Raw genomic sequence first — 16743 nt, 5'->3', positions numbered from 1 at the left:
CCTCCCTCCCCCATCCCATCCCCCCCTTCCTCCCTCCCTCCCCCCGCCCCATCCTCCCTTCCCCCCTCCCCCACCAGCCCAACCTTGGGCCCATCCCTCCGAGCTTCTAAAGTGACCGTATTAACCCACAAACTGTGGATACACCTTCTTCCCCCTTTTGCATTGCAACCCGAACCTATATATATAAGAGGGGGATTACCCCCAACATAACCAACGTGTAAAGGATTTTTGGCCACTACCTCCCTATTCCCACCCCTCTACAAGTGTAACCATGAAAAAAGGAAAAAGGGGGGAGGGAAGAGAACCAAGAAAAATGTCAATAAGTTAAAAAAAAAAAAAAAAGTCACGTCCCCAAATATGCATCCGCTCGCTGGGCAAAATGCCCCAGATTCTGTCCTCCACCTTCCCCTCTCTCTCCTTCTAAGGCCTTTCTCCCGACCGAGATCTTCCCTCATTCTTCTCCAGCCATGAGAACACTTCCGCGGGGGCATTAAAAAACTGTACCTCCCCATTTGTTGTTACCCGTAAGCGGGCTGGATATAACAGCGCATAGCCTATTTTATGCTGTTGTAGACTCCGCTTGCACTCCGCAAATTTTGCCCTCTATCTCTGCAGCTCAGGGGAGAAATCTGGATACAGGGATATTCTTGCACCATTATACAGAATATTCTTCATCTCCCTTGCTTTCTGAAGAATGGTAATTTTATCTCTAAAAAACAGAATTTTGACTATAAGAGGCCTTGGCTGTCCCCCTAAAGATGGCATCCTAGGTGCGATTCTATGCGCTCGTTCCACAGCGAACAGGTTGGAAAAAGCGTCTTTTCCAAACATATCCCTAAACCATCCCTCCATGAATTCTGCCGGATTGTTGCCCTCGCTTCTTTCGGGGAGACCCAGAACCCTCACGTTCTTCCTGCGTGCCCTGTTCTCATATTCCTCCATTTTTCTTAGGCATGAGTCTAGTTGTACCTTCATCTTTTTAATCTCTTGTCTCAGTGGATTCACATCATCTTCCACCTGACTGAGTCTCTCCTCAAGAACGGTGGTCCGAGCACATACCTCCTGCGTATCCCTTTTAAGCGTGGCTAAATTGTCTCTAATGCCTCTGAGCTGATCCGCTAAATCCGACAGCGCGGTCTTACAGGCATTGGTTGCTAGGAGAATTTCCTTTAGAGATGGTTCCTGCTCTGGTGTCCCCTTGCCTTCTATTGTTTCATTGCCCAGACCGCTCTCCCTACTTAAGTGCATCTGCGACGCTGGTATGGTGACTGTAGGTGCGCAAACTTGGGCTGGGCCTTGACTTTTCCTTCCCACAGAGTGATTGGCCTGCGCACCTTGATGTTGCGCACCCCCCATCTGGCCACTTTTTTTAGGTGTACAATTTGGTGTATGCGCAAAGCGTTCCAGCTTTGCTGCCGCCCCCTGACTGGCTTTATCCTTGGGGCCGCGTAAATTGTGTGCCCCAGCTCCTTCTTGTGCTGCGGTCTCCTCTGACCCCTTTTTTTTGGTCATCCTGTCCTCCCTCACCCCTTGGGATTTAGAGAATCAAGAAAAAAAAAAAAAAATTTTTCAGTCCTGCTATGTTTCCTCCCCAGGTGATTTGAGATTCTGTTTAATAGATCCACAGGAGCACCGCTTTTCAAAAAAAAAAAAAAACTGTAGCCTGCAGTGGAGCGTTTAACCAATAAATTTGCACCCCTCCTTACAGCCACCTTTCCAGCCCCCAATATCCTCCTCCCCACTCTTCACCACTAGGAGTTCGCCAAAGGGTGTCTTCAGGAGAAGTTTTCCAGAAAGTCTCATCCAGGGGGCTATTCAAACAAGCATTCCCAGGGCACATAGAGCATAGCATAAAGCATACCTGTACAGTCTTCCTTACCCCCACCACTCAGTCAGCTGTTCTGCTCGGCAGCGTCCTCCAGCTGCTTCCTGTTTGTTTTAAGCCGGCGCTCTGAAGAGGGATCCTATAGGGCATACATATAACGAACACCGAGGCGCCGGTCGAATCTTTCGATGTGCCGCTCCGCTCCGCAAAAGACTCCTTATCTCCTCGGGATCAGGCCGTCACAGGCATGGAAGTGTCGCTCCGGCGTTCATGCTTCCAGCGTGAACATAGAGAGGAGCAGCTTGGTCCGGGTCAGCAACGCCCTCCCCTTCCCCTCAACCTCCGGTCACGCCCATCCCGACTGACTTTTGTGTATTAATAGTAAAAATTCATTTGCTATGGTCACACAACTTGGTGGGCTTGGAGCGCAATGCTCTGCGCTCTGAGCTCACCCTTTTCTTGAAGCCTATTAGAGCTCTAATCAGGTGCTTCAAAAAAACACCCCGCCGCGTTGGAATCCATGGTCCGGCGGCAGTGATATGTAGATCAGGGGGCCGGACACATGGATAGGGGAGGTGGCACCCGTGCACCCTCTATAGACGGGCCGCCACTGGTTCCGCACCCATCAGTGTTACACTATGGAGACCGTACCCAGGGCTGGTGCAAGGTTTTTTGTCTACATGAGGGAGAGTGCATTATACTGCCCACCTTCGTCCTCCCACTACCAAGAATGTCAAATCAGATGCGCTATCATGGATGTATGATGATCCCAAGGAACTTGCCATACCAGATACCATCCTACCCGCAGGTAGCTTTTTGCTTTTGCAACCTGATCTACTGTCACAGATTAAGCAAGCTTCCATGGGTGTCAGTAGTCCCCCCAGAGTTACCTGGGTGGCTAGAGATGGGTTAATATGGCAAGAGAGTCAGATCTTCATACCAGAAGGGGTCTGAAGGGGGTTTTATACTCCTTCACGATCACGCACTAGCAGGCCACTTTGGCATTACTACAACTATGGACGTGGTACGGCGTACCTTCTGGTGACCAGAGCTAAAGGGATTCTGCAAGAGTTATGTGAACTCTTGTCCCATCTGCCATCGAAGCAAGACCGCAAGAAACAGAGCATGGGGGTTATTGAAGCCACTACCTGTCCCCGATAGACCATGGAAAATTATTTTGATGGATTTTATCGTAGAACTCCCACCATCAGAAGAATGCACGGCAATCTTTGTGGTAGTAGATAGGCTGTCAAAGATGGCCCACTTCCTGCCATTGAAGAATACCCCACTTCCTACCACTGAAGAATACCTCATCTGCTAATGCTATGAAGACAGCCAGGGTCTTTATTAGGGAAATCTTGAGGCTACATGGGGTTCCGGTGAACATTGTATCTGACCGGGGAGTGCAGTTCACCTCCAGCTTCTGGAGAGCATTATGTGAAGTCCTGACGATTGAGCTGTCCTTGTCTTCAGCGTATCACCCCCCACACTAATGGACAGACAGAGAGGACAAATCAGACACTCGAGCAGTACATCCAATGCTTCACATACTTCGTTCAGAACGACTGGGTGTCTTTATTGCCTTTGGCAGAGTTTGCCTATAACAATGCCAGTCACTCTGCTATTGGACAATCCACGTTTTTTGCGGATTATGGGTTCCATTTGTCTTTCTTGCCTGATTTTGTTTCTGAGTCCTCAGTTCCAGCAGTACAGAGCACCGTGGAGTTCCTCAGCCACAACAACAGGATACTACAGGAAGCACTGACGAAGGCACAAGCGGATAACAAGAGGGCATTCGACAAGAGGAGGAGAGGGTTGCTGAGCCTCCAACCAGGAAATTGAGTATGGCTATCCATGGCAAACCTCAGGCTGGCTTCCACATCAAAGAAACTTGCTCCCAGGTTTGTGGGTCCTTTTCAAGTAGAGAGGAAATTAAATCAGATATTGTATGAACTATCTTTGCCAGATTCATTTAAGATACATCCAGTATTCCATGTATCACTACTTAAACCTGAAGTACAGGACCCTTTCTCTGGCCAACCTGAACCAGTATTGGTAATGGTATTCATGCTATTCAAAAACTGCAGGAAAAGGAGGGACCAACTGCAATATCTCATGAAATGGAAGGGTTATGGTCCAGAGGATAACTTCTGGGAACCCGAGAGGGAATATCCATGCAAGAGGGTTGATACAGGCCTTCTTCCGTAGCCACCCACAGAGAGAGCACCAACTGGGAATCCAGAGGCTGGGAAGGAGGGGGCAATGTCAGGGACATGCTGGCCATAGTGCAGCAGATGTGCAAAGGCAGAGGCCATTATGCAAGCGTGGGCACAATTCCACAATTACCCTTCGCATGCTCGAGTATGCGACCATTAGCACTGGCACCAAAATGACATATATAAGGATGGCAGCTGCACTAGGGCTTTGCTGTCTGATCTGCAGCTTTCCCCTGTATCCTGTTCCTGTGCCAGTCCTTGATACAATTTTGACCCTGCTTCCTGACTACCCTGATTCTCTCCTATCCTGACCCTGGCTTGCCTTGACCTTGATTTACCTGCATCTGCTAGATTCTCTGTTGCCAAACCTCTGCCTGAACTTTGACCATTCTTTGGTTGATGTCTCTGATGTATCTGATCTTCTGTGTATGACCTGGCTTGTCTGAGTCTGCACCAGTCTTCTCAGCCTCCTCCAGCCGCTGCATACCTGCGTCTACAGTACACCGGGCCGGCACCTGCGAAGTGCCTGAATTCGCAGCGCCCCTGCATCCACAACGTGCCTGCATCCGCAGCCAACCAGCAGCCTCTACTACTGCTGCCATCTGCTTCTCCTGCTTCCCTGCTAACAGAGAACATCGCAGACACTCCTACCTCACTGTGCTCTCGTGGCTGCTGTTGCAACCTCAGTGGTCTTTGAACCGGGGCTGTACGAGAGGCCTTCCTCTGCTCATCAGGCTCTACTCAAAGGTATGTGACAGGTATATATACTGGAATTTTTTTTTGTATACTAGTAATGGTAGAGATCAGCGACTTATAGTGGGACTGCGATATTGCAGTGGACATTCTGACACTTTTGACACTTTGTGGGAACTAGTGACTCTAATACAGATTTAGTGCTAAATATATGCACTGTCACTGTACTAATGACACTGGCTGGGAATGGGTTAAACATCTGGGGCGATCTAGCGGTTAAATGTGTGCCTAGCCAGTGTTTATGTGTATAGTGTGTGCTGCTTTTACTAAGGGAAGTAATAGATTTTATTCCCTGGGAAAAAAATCCATTGCTTTTCAACTGACAGGACAGAGCTCTGCCTTGTTATCATGGACAGAGCCCTGTCCTGTCTGTCTTCCGGACAATTGGGATTTGGTTTAATCACAGCATAGCTGGGTCGCTGGCAGTGCCTGCGCGTGCCTCCTACCTAGGAGTGCCGAATCACTTACTATTGTGTGATTTGGTGTAGCAGGGCCGGCTCACCGCCGTATATATATGTTATACAGTTGCCGAGCGGTTAAGGACATATTTACCTCCCTCGGTTAATTTGGAGCATTTTGAGCCCAAACACTGCTACCCTAGGAGTACCGGGAGCAGAGCTGTGCCAATTCCTTTGCTAGGCAAACTAGGCATCCAAAATCTGTCATCTATATTCATTCCAAAGGTAATTCAATGCTGGACAATAATATGCAAGTTAGCAGACTGTAACCTGTAGGTTTTCAAAGATATTAATAGCTATAGAAAACTGTATCTGGTACATGGTCATAAACACAGTGACATCCTAGCAGCCACACCATAGACCGGATGATTGGTCAAGGAATTTCACAACAGAGAGCCTGTCAAGTCATCTGAGAGTCAATATATCATTTATTGGACTTTGCTAAACCAGGACTTGCAAGTGTTTTCATTTTTCACCCTTTTGCCTTGCTGTTGCAATGTGGTCTCTTTGTTTCCTTTGAAATACCATTTTTCTGTAAATATTTTATTTGCATAATTTTTACCTTTTCATTATTAAACAATAATAATAACTCTTGAAGAGAGCTACTACATGGTAAATCTCTGGATTTACTTGTCTGTTGTGACAGTGTGTGCACAGACTTTTATTAGATTAGATTTATTAGATTCATAATTGTAATTTTTGTGAAGTGTTGATAGGTCCAAAGCTATTTGGTGGCAGTTTGGGGATAAAGGGTAAGTTGCTTAGTTAACTAAACCCAGTGACAATTGCTCTCAGTCTGTCGGCACCTAGATTGTGATCCCGCAAGCTGGAAAATCTTTGTGCATGGTGAGGCTGAGGATGTCATTGTTACATATCAGTGACAGTGCAGTTTGAGGTCGACCAGTCCTTTGTCACAAGTTAGTGAAAAGGGCAGTGGTCTGACCCACGTTTGTCACAGGGGTCTCACTTTTGAGACAGAGAAAGACACGGAGGGCATAGATTCCTCCATCCCCATCTCTGCAGCCTCAGCTGCACTAGACAGTGAATAAATAGAAGGCGATCTGTACAGAGGCTACTTTTATTCACAAACTGAAGCACAGTAGAGACAGATTTGCAAGGCTGTTGTAAGGAAAGGCTTGCCAATAGACAAGATGTCTCCTCTGTACGGACTTCTGTGCACAGGCTAAAACATGTTCCCTGACCTCGGCTTTTGTCTGCTCCATTGGCTCCTGCTTCTCCGAACGGTTCCAGACCCCGCTTGTTTCCTGACCATGCTCCTGCATGTGCCCTGTACCCGATCCATCCTGCCTGTGTATGACCCGGCCTCTCTGCCTGCTGTCATCTGTACCCGCCTACCACCCTGCTGTTCCAGCTGACCTACTATCTGCTACCAGCAACCAACTCAGCTGCCCGCTGTCACCCGTGTCAGCCTGCCTCAGTCTGATGCCTACCAGCTCTCCTGCTTACTGGAGCCTTCTAACTACTTTAGCTGCCCAACGTGTACACCTGCCCTGCTGCTAGCAAGACTTACAGGCACTCAAGCCACTCTGTACTCCTGCGCCTCCTGTCTACAACTATCAGGGACCCAAGTTGGAGGTGTAAGAGAGGCCTTCCTTATCATTTCAGGTTCTGCTACCAGGTACACGATAGCTGTCCTCTGTTCACACATTCTCCAGGTTTTACCAAGTGAATTCACAGGTCTCAGCTGATGCAAGCTTCAGCCGCAAGGTGCTTCAAACTACGTTTTTTTGTTTTCCTTTACTCTTGTTTTTTGTTAAGCCTGTTGGCAGTTTTGTGTTCTGTCTTGTTGCCCTCCCCTCAATTTATAGTTTTGGGAAGTCCCATTCGCTATGAATGCAAGTCCTGGGTCCTGTATAGTACGATTAAGATTATAGAAATTTTAACATACCTTTAAATTTGTTATCTTAGAGAACAGTACAGGGCACAGTGCAGCCCTAGCAAATTTTTTGTCAGCGTCCAATCACCTGAAACCCCTGTGTAATGTACAGTTTACAGGTAAGTCAAAATTCCTGTTTTATAGCTTTGCAACATTTTATGCCAAAGGGTGCAATAGACATATTAAAGGCTGCAGCTCACATTACAAATTTAATCTGATTGTGCAAATCTTATTTTGCATTTTAATTGCCTTATAACATATACATTGCAAAATGGCATTGTTGTATTGTTTGAAATGCCATTGTATCAGCTAGAATACCGCCAAAGGAAAATCTTGTCATAGCTAGAAGCTAGAGCTAGATTACCGCCAAAGGAAAATCTTGTCACACCCAGATCCGAGATTGCTTTTAGATATGAGCAGTGCCAGTTCAACAGTTGTTAGAGCATTATCAATTGTGGTTCAGCAGTGGTTACAGAAATCTTTCACCATTTATCAACACCTTTTCCCTTCCATTGTATCTTTCTAACAATATGTCCTCCACAGTTTACCGGTAACATGCATGAGTGACAGTCGCATTAATGTAGCTATTAACCAGCAAACCAATGTCTTATTTCAGGAATGGATATCATTTAGAAACCATGTTCTGGATACACATTCATATTTGCAGAACTGACAATTAGGTCCAACTCACTGAACCTAATGCAATAACCGACTGACACTTTTATAGCTGCAACAGCTGAAGGTTGTTCAGATATTAGCAGATGCATTCTGTAACAGAGATAATGGCCATGTGAAATTTCACACAACCCACCAAGCGCTCCTGATGTCTGCTGTGCTTCACTGAGCTGCTGTCAGTCATCCTGACACATAGATAGTACAGCACAGACCTGGCAGGGTGTCAGAGACCTGCTAATTATTATATTGTCCATTCTTCCCAAACCAGGAAACAAAATAAAAAAATGAACTCAATTATATTTATAGATTTTAAATGCTCCATCATTAAAGCTTTTATAGAGATAATTTAAAGCAGAATGTCCAAAAATGTAAACCAAAAATGTAATATATTGAAGCTCATCAGTGCAGCGCTCCAGTGCTTAAATAGTACATTCAAAACTGATGGTAAACAGGTAACCCGCCCGCACCTATAATACCAACACTGCGCTCTTGGAAAGACAAGATCTAAATACCTAAAGGGTCGTACACACGATCTGACTTTTTGACAACAAACATGCAAATTAGCTGTTTTGGAGCAACATCCGACAGTGTGTACGCTCCATCGGACAAACTTTTTCTGTTTCCATCGGACTTTTGTTGGCTGTGCGAACGGACAATCTTTCCCGCAACAAAAGTCCGATGGAGCAAAGTCCGATCGTGTGTGCACAAAAGCATCGGACTTTTGTACAAACTACAGTATGCAGCCACGAGAATGTTTCCAGCGCGATCCAATCGTGCTGGTTCTCGGCGACAGTGTACTGTACATCTCGCGCTGGCCTTCGGTCTGGTATGGATTTTAAGGGGAACCCCCTACGCCGAAAAAACGGCGTGGGGGCCCCCCCAATCCATACCAGACTCTTATCCGAGCACGCAGCCCGGCCGGTCAGGAAAGGGGGTGGGGACGAGCGAGGGGCTTATCGGAATCCGGGAGCCCCCTTTAATAAGGGGGGCCCCCAGATCCCGGCCCCCCACCCTTTGTGAATGAATGTGGGGTACATCGTACCCCTACCCATTCACCTAGGGAATAAAGTGTCAATAATAAAACACACTACACAGGTTTTAAAATTAATTTATTAGGCAGCTCCAGGGTCTTCTTCCGACTTCGGGGGTCTTCTTCCGACTCCGGGGGTCTCTCCGGCGTCTTCTCCCACTGTCCGGATCTTCTGCCGGCTCCACCGCTATCTTCTCCCGCTCTTTTGCTAGCGGTGGCCCGGACCTCTGGATCATCTTCTTCCCTCTTCTTTTCTTCCGATGTTGACACGACGATCTCTCCAGCTGAGCGCACAGACAGCATTACAGCCGGAGAGAGCGTCGTGTCAACATCTCTGGAATGTTGACATTCCCCCAAAGCACCCACCCCCCCCCATGTTGAGGGCATGCGGCCTGGTACGGCTCAGGAGGGGGGGGGGGCGCTCGCTCGTCCCCACCCCCTTTCCTGACCGGCCGGGCTGCGTGCTCGGATAAGGGTCTGGTATGGATTTGGGGGGGACCCCCACGCCGTTTTTTTCGGCATAGGGGGTTCCCCTTAATATCCATACCAGACCTAAGGGCCTGGTATGCCCCTGGAGGGGAACCCATGCCGGTTTTTTATTTAAAATTTGGCGCGGCGTTCCCCCTCAGGATTCATACCAAACAGTGCCTGGCATTGGCGGGGATCCAACTAGGATCCCCGCACCAGTGTGAACCCGGTTCGCAAGGTGTCAATCTCGCCAATAAAAGTGGCGAGATTCACACAATATCAGATAACAATACAGAAGTTGACCAAAGGGTGGTGGTAAAGAGCTGAAAAATCACGTGATATGGTGAAAGTTGGCTGGAAAAGTCCTGTCGTCTGTATGCAAGACAAACGTTTGGGCAACGCCCTTTGTACAAAAATCCAAGGGAAAGTTTGTACAAAGTCCTATCGTGTGTATGGGGATTAAAGCAGCCACTTGGCATGAACAAATGTGTGAACATTATTTGATTCTCTGTTGTATCGACAACCCCAAAACAGTGAAACAAATAGTGGCGCTAAAACTTATAAATCCCTACACAAAAATTGAAATTGAGTGAATCTCAAGTAAAAAACAAAGTTTATGTAATCTTAGAAAATATGATATCAAGGTTAGTGACACCTAATAAATAGTGAACCACTACTAGTGAAAAAACAACCAAAATGTATAAATGTATGAAAAAAGTCCATAAAAAAACACAAAAAAGTGTATAGAATATTCTGTGATGTGATATATTTCAGAAAGAGTCCTGCTTTATTATTCTTCCACCACACCTCCAGTCCTGTCAGTGACTCCACTCCCCTTAAGAAACGCACTCACCAGCTCTCTTTGCCTCACACTCTCGTGTTCTGCTAAAATTGCCTTGACCCACACAAAAGGGGTGAATAATAACCTCCGAACTCCAACCGTATGCATCCAGGATTTCTCCACATGTATATAATCTCTCCACATGTAAATAATAAAAGGTGCTCCAAAAGTGTGATATCGTACTTACAATTTAATAAAATGTAAAAACTCTTCCACTATTACACTAACATTATTCAAATTCACTTCAAGCAGAAAAAACTGTCACAACAAGAACAATCCATGCAGTGTATAAACGATGTGTTGTGGTCGCGGTGGACCCAAGGTGTGCGGTAGTTTGTAACAGCCTCACCCGCTCCTCAGAATTGAGCCCCCACTTCCTGGTGCAGCGTGTCACATCACAGCATGTTGCGTCACAGCGTATCGCGTCACACGTAGATGATTGCCATACAGCCACGCCCCGACATGTTTCGTCACACAGACTTAATCATGGGATTGGCTGTACGGCTAAGCAATCCATCCCTTTATTCACTCCACTCTCATTACGAGCGGAATTGACTCCCTTGCGTGTGCGCACTCCTTGTGTCCCCACTCGCGCAATACATAGACATTACATCTTAATGTGGCGTACATGTGAACACAAAAAAGTATATAAAATATAAAACCAGATCTAATTAAAAACCATACATTAGCATCTAACTGACTGTTAGTCATCTGCTAAATAACATGACAGCTTTTCTCCAAGCATGCCATATATTGCACAGTGTCGGCCTGCATTTATTGATGCTAAGTAAGGTAGACTCTATTTAAACTGAATGCTCCTGACTGCCTAAATTAATGGTTGGAACGCTAGATAAAAATTATGCTTCCACTAGGCATTAAGCCAATAAAGATGCATCAATATAGTGAAAAGTGGGTGCATTGGTCTAAATGCATAAATAAAATAAAATAAAAATAAAAAACATGTAAACAAAAAGAGGTGCAAGGGTGCAAGGGCCATCAATGGATGACCAAAGATAGATACCCCATATAACACATCTCACCACAACCCTCATCCTCTCAATATCCCTACACCCCTATAAGATTACTAAGCATAGTGTGCATGCATGCACCACTGTCAGCAGCAAGCGAAAAAATGGGTTTGCAGCGCAGATTCTGTGCACCCATACACTCCACACCCACTAGTAGCAGATTAAAGTACAATATCACACTATTGGAGCACCTTTTATTATTTACATGTGGAGAGATTATATACAAGTGGAGAGACGCTGGATGCATACGGTTGGAGTTCGGAGGTTATTATTCACCCCTTTTGTGTGGGTCAAGGCAATTTTAGCCAAACACGAGAGTGTGAGGCAAAGAGAGCTGGTGAGTGCGTTTCTTAAGGGGAGTGGAGTCACTGACACGGAGGTGTGGTCACGTCACAGAATATTCTATACACTTTTTTGTGTTTTTTTATGGACTTTTTTCATACATTTATACATTTTGGTTGTTTACTCTAAAGGAATTTTTCATCATTTCTTTTGGTTCACTTGCCGCAGGGTTATAAAGAGTTTCACTAGAGCACCAATTACTGTATATTTATCCAGCAGTTTTTTCACTAGTAGTGGTTCACTTTTTATTAGGTGTCACTAACCTTGATGTTATATTATCATATTTTCTAAGATTACATACACCTTGTTTTTTACTTGACATTCACTCAATTTCAATTTTTGTGTAGGGGTTTATAAGTTTTAGTGCCACTATTTGTTTCACTATTTTGGTGTTGTCGATACAACAGAGAATCAAATACTGTTCACACTTAAATAGTACATGCAATGACACATCAATAGTCCATAACGTGACGAAAACAGGATAAGTGATCCAAAAGAGTCCAGAAAAACAAAAAGGAAACCCCATAAATTTCAGTGATCCCACAGCCGTGATGGAAGTAAGAGTCTCCAAGAAAGCCTGGTGACACCCTTCACTCTCATGCTCTGCTTACCGAAAAGATTGTGACCCCCTGATAAGAGTGGTCAACATGCACTCTTTTTAACATCCAGCATTTCACAGGCAGGGGTGGCGATCAAACACCCTTCAAGGGTGGCGATCAAACAACTCCAGCGCCTGGGCAGTGGCAATAAAAGCATACACACCTGTTCCAGAGCGGTACCAAACCGAATATAGAATGAAAACACTCCAATAGTGAAACATTGCCAGAACTAGTATTACTTTAATAAATAACAAAGATGCACTCACATGTCATAAGGTAACATTAGGCATAATCCAGCGTGATGAACTCCAACAGATTGGACTTTTTCCAACAACAAAGATGGACGACGTGTATGTACGTGCCTCCGCCCTGTGCATTTTGTCACATCTGACGTCATCAGGGGCACCTTATTTTTACCTAATTAACCTGCCAGATACATGCTTACTGTCCTAGGGTGACATTAAATACACGATATCTGTGGAAGAGCAGTTTTGTCACCCTAGGCTTCTCTAATAATTTGGACTACAAACACCTGCCCTTTCCTCATTTCCATTACATATGGGGGAGGTCTTGTGCAGTTTACAGAAGATAGCTGGTAAAGCAGATAACATTGTTTGAGATCATAGTGCAGCCAACAGGAGGTTATAAGGACCCTACATCTCTGGCAAAATCAAAATATATTTTTCTGTACATACAGAAAAAGTTCAGAGGACTTTTGTGTGACCGTGTGTATGCAAGCCAAGCTTGAGCGGAATTCCGTCGGAAAAACCATCCAAGATTTTTCCAACGGAAATTCCGCTCGTGTGTACGCGGCATTACTCTATTTGCGAGTCTCACTGTATTGGTAGGCTTTGTTGGATTACAGCAGATATTTTTGCATTCCAAGGCTTATGTAAATTGATGGTCTCGGTGAGCCTGAGGATCTACTATCTTCCTGTATATTTCTAAACAACGGCTTTTAGCTATGAATATTAAACACTTCCAGCAGCTACTGCTGTCCAATAGATAAAATAAATATAAAGATATATCTGTGAAAAGTCTTCATGTCTACATACATCATCTAAAATGACTTAGCAGTTAGAAATTATGTGCAGGGGTAAAAAAAAAGGACTTTAGTGTGAAAAATCCCTAATATGCCGTCACATCTAAATAAAGCCGGTGTTCTGCCGAGAAAGTTCCGCTCGGCTGATAAGTTCCCCCCTCTACTGCGCAGGCGCTGCGCCTGCGCAGTAGGATCCGGCGGAAATAGCCGAAGCGGAATAGCTGAAAATCAGCTGTACACGGCGCCTGTAAGAGGGCCCCTCGCGGGCTCGCTTCGCTAGCCACGCTTCGGGGCACGGCCTCGCTTCGCTCGGCTCTTTTAGATTCCCCCTCTAGGTCCACTTGGATGGTAGGGAAGGAACCTGGACCCAGGGCGCAGGCGTCGTGTACAGCTGATTGTCGATCTTGAGCTTCGGCTATCTCCGGCGGCCGTCAGGAGTTCGTACTGCGCAGGCGCTGCGCCTGCGCAGTACAGGGGGGGAACTTATCCGCCGAGGAAACTTATTCAGCAAGACACCGGCCATAGATGGTTCAAATTTCGGCCAGTTCAGCAGGGACTGGACAAGATTTGAACCATCTATGGGCAGGCTGTTTGGACCGAGTCGATCCATCGATGGACTTGGGCAAAACCATCATCTAATATTTTTACATGCGATTATTACCAGCGGCTATAGCCGCTATCGATAATCACTGTGTTCTCCTGGCAGGGATGGCTCCCCGCAACCCCCCCCCCCCTTTAAGCAGAACACAATAGCTCCATGGGAGGGATTCCCCCAACAACACAGACTGCATTGATGGGGGAATCAAATGATTTTCTTTCCTGCAACCATGGGAAAATCGCATCATTTATGGCCTGCCTAACAGAAGATTGCACTTTTAACACCGTGATATCGTTTTTTGGTGGGTTTAACCTTTGTCCAAAATTAAAGAATTGGCTGCCTGTCTTAACTGTAATATTTTTTGTGTGTTTTTTTTTTCCCTGAGACTTACTTTTCCTTTTAGCTTACTATTAAAAGGAGAAGTCCAACCTGAGCTTGTTTAGCTGGGCTTGTCCTATGGGTCACAGGAGTGCAATTCGTTCTGCACTCCTGTGACTGAAGTCCGCTCTCTGCTGACAAATCAGTCCAGGCACCAAGTTATCATGACAATAATGTCTGGATCTGCCAGGTGCCTGGACTGATGCCTGTCTCAGCCTCTGAGCGAGACACTGAGAGCCTGAGACGGCCGCTCCCCACCCCCTCCACATCTCAGCTCTCTAGTGAGTGCGGGGGGGGGGGGGGCAGAGCAGAAAGCTGAGAAAACCCGAGCCATCGCCGGTGTTTGGTGGCTTGTCTATAAGGTGCCATTGGATAGAAATAGGAATAGGTTATATTGAACCGTTGTGTTTGGAAGCAGTTGCTTGGTAGAAGGAGTTAATTTCCGTCTTAGTTTCTAAAGGTCAGTTCCACCCAAAATATGATATGTTACATGGCTGCTGGACAGTTGAATCGCATTCTGACTTCTTATAGGCCTCAGAAAGGAGAGGTTGGGTGCTAGCTATTCCCCTGAAGCCCCCTAAAATTCCCAGCTGACTTTTTAAAGGCAAATAACAGTCTTTCACTAACTTCACGCAGTCCTCATACTGTACAATAAGCAAACAGTTTGGGATTCCAGCTGGAATAGAGAGTGTAATTTTGTTTATATGGCCCTGTGGGGAAGGTAGAGACACAAACTACAGCTGGGACATAAGACGTCATTGAATGATTCCACCCATCAGTAACTACCCTAAACTGATCCTGTTTGGGTGGAGTTAAACTTTATTCATTTATGTGGATTATTGTATTTTTAACCCATGAAATGGCTGTCTCCAATAAGCATGGCTGGGGAGACATCATGTTGGAAAGACTGGATGCTGCACTTACAGTATGCGTCATTAAAACTTTAGTGAGTTAATTGATGCACTGGTGTACTGCATATTGTTAGATTTGAAAAGATTACTAATAATGCAGAATTATCTGTCAGTTTACTGGCAGCATGTAACTTCTACAAGGGATGAATGGTAGACCCGGACTCTGATAACATTCAGTGATTGGGAAACACTGATGTCAGTGGATTCTGTAGGAGCTGAAGATCTCAGTTGTCAGGTTTATGATAATGCAATGCATATATATTCCACTGACTTGAATGTAAATCCTTTGGGAATTCGGCTCCTTCCGTGAGCTTTTTATATTTATTCCTCCCTCCAAGGCTCAAATTGTCTATCATGAGACGTACAGTAACTGTCCCTCTGGCACCTGCATATTCATAAACAAATGTGCTGGTCTCTGGACTTTCGACCTTGTTTAGGCTTTATTACAAATATTGTGATGAAATCATTTTTACTGACATGTTTACTGACAATTTCTACAATAATTTACTAAAACAAAAATGTAAATAGATAGAATGGAGAAGGGGTAGAACGTCACGTTTTCATTGCTCTCTGTGTTCCATTGAGGAGAGGACCCTTAGTTCCTTTGTGGCCTCCAGGACAGAATGTGAGCAGAATCTCTTAATAGAGACATAGAAAATGCACCACTTTTTATTTGACCAGGAAAGGATTTAAACTTATGACATTTTTTTTTATTGTTGTCTGTGGTCATACAGGAAACGATGGGGGTTTTCCCCAGGAGAATCACCCAAACAAAATTGATGTCCTTTTTTTCCCACAAATAGAGATTTCTTTTGGTGGCATTTGATCACAGCTGCGGTTTTTATTTTTTGCGCTATAAACAAAAAAAAAGACAATTTTGAAAAAAAAAACAATATTTTTTACTTTCTGCTATAAAACATTTAAAAAAAAAAAAAAAATGTAAGAAAACAAATGTATTCATCAGTTTAGGCCGATATGTATTCTGCTACATATTTTGGGTAAAAAATCCCAATAAGCGTATATTGATTGGTTTGCGCAAAAGTTATCGCATCTACAAAATAGGGGATAGATTTATGTCATTTTTATTATTTATTTATTTATCTTTCACTAGTAATAGTGGCGATCAGTGATTTTTAGCGGGACTGCGACATTGTGACGGGCAGATAGGACACCTAACTGACATTTTTTACACTTTTTTTTGGGAACCAGTGACTTTATTACAGTAATTGTACCAATGACACTGGCAGGGAAGGGGTTAACATCAGGGGCAATCAAGGGGTTAAATGTGTTCCCTTAGTGTGTTTTCTAACTGTATGGAGGACTGTGTGACTGGGGAACACACAGATCCATCTTCCTGCTTAGAAGAAAGACAAGATCTGTTTGATCTCCCCTGTCAGAACGGAGATCTGCCTTGTTTACACAGGCAGATCCCTGTTCTGTCACTGTGGGGAATGATCGCGGGCTCCCGAGCCGACGTACATCTACGGCAATTTGTGGGATTGTGACACCTTGCCGCAGTATAATGACGGCGGCTGGTCTGCAAGTGGTTAAATTGATACTAAACCCACAACAGTAAAATCAGTCTGTATGTGCAGTAAAGCATGCTTGTTATACTCACTGTGGAACCTAAGGGGTTAATCCTCTGCATTGTGATGTCTCTCTGATCCTCTTCTCCATCCCAT

The sequence above is a fragment of the Aquarana catesbeiana genome, linkage group LG10 (assembly GCF_042186555.1).
Source record: "Aquarana catesbeiana isolate 2022-GZ linkage group LG10, ASM4218655v1, whole genome shotgun sequence".
Lineage (NCBI taxonomy): Eukaryota > Metazoa > Chordata > Amphibia > Anura > Ranidae > Aquarana > Aquarana catesbeiana.
Note: the sequence above shows the minus strand (reverse complement) of the source record.